Source organism: Grammomys surdaster, unplaced genomic scaffold, assembly GCF_004785775.1.
Source record: "Grammomys surdaster isolate TR1022 unplaced genomic scaffold, NIH_TR_1.0 363, whole genome shotgun sequence".
NCBI classification, from domain to species: domain Eukaryota; kingdom Metazoa; phylum Chordata; class Mammalia; order Rodentia; family Muridae; genus Grammomys; species Grammomys surdaster.
Window position 1 is genome coordinate 11,899,984 of NW_021604782.1, and position 809 is coordinate 11,900,792.

At 43.4% G+C, this 809-nt stretch overlaps 1 non-coding gene across 1 annotated transcript; it reads left to right on the top strand.

The window, feature by feature from the left end:
• Nucleotides 1-216: 216 nt before the first annotated feature.
• On the top strand, nucleotides 217-346 carry LOC114631658. Its single transcript, XR_003712990.1, has one exon. It is a non-coding gene; the product is annotated as a small nucleolar RNA SNORA17 (small nucleolar RNA).
• Nucleotides 347-809: the final 463 nt, after the last annotated feature.

Here is an 809-nt window from a genome sequence, read left to right on the forward strand (position 1 = left end):
TAACTTGAAATTGACCAAAGATACAAGCATCAAACCTACCTAAAACTGAAAAAAAAAATGAAAGTAAAGAATCAATATTTAGTAGTATGCTTCAGGATGTAGGTATAGGAAGGACACTTTATGCTTAAGAATTAAGGTCAAAAATTGATAAGTGGGACTTTATAAACTAAATGGCTTCTCCATAGCTAAAGAAAGACTGATCCAGTTAAGAAAGAAGCCCCCTAGAGGTATTGCAGGTTTGGCTATGATGTCCCATGTGAATCAGTAGGTGGAAGAGAGGAGACAGGTTATGTATATGCTCAGTGTCCTGACATATGAATGTCTGAATGGTTATTAGCCTAACATTCCCTGAGAAATACAAGCCTGAGTTGACTACCAGTTTGGTGTGAGAGGGTCTGAGACAACCAACAATCTACACTGCAGAAACCCTGATGGACTCCCAGAACGGGGAACAAGTGGGAGACTAGAAGAACCCTGGCTTGGACCAGAGTCCTTGGCAGAAGTGAGTCTGATACAGACAACCTTCACACGGGACCACTAAGGTAAGCTGGGTGAGGATTGAGCTTTCAATGACCACTAGACTCATGCCAGGGTGTCTGACATGGAGCTAACCTGAGATGACCTCCAGTCCAGTGCCCCAATGATCTTGGAAGGCAAACCATGCCCAAGCTGACCCCTGCCAGATGCCATAATGAATTAGCAGGGTGTAGCTTTCCTTAAACCATTCCTGAATTGACTCCAGATAGTTAGAGATCTTAGGTACCACGAAGAGGAGCAAGTAAGTGATAGAGAAATGGAAGAGAAGGAGC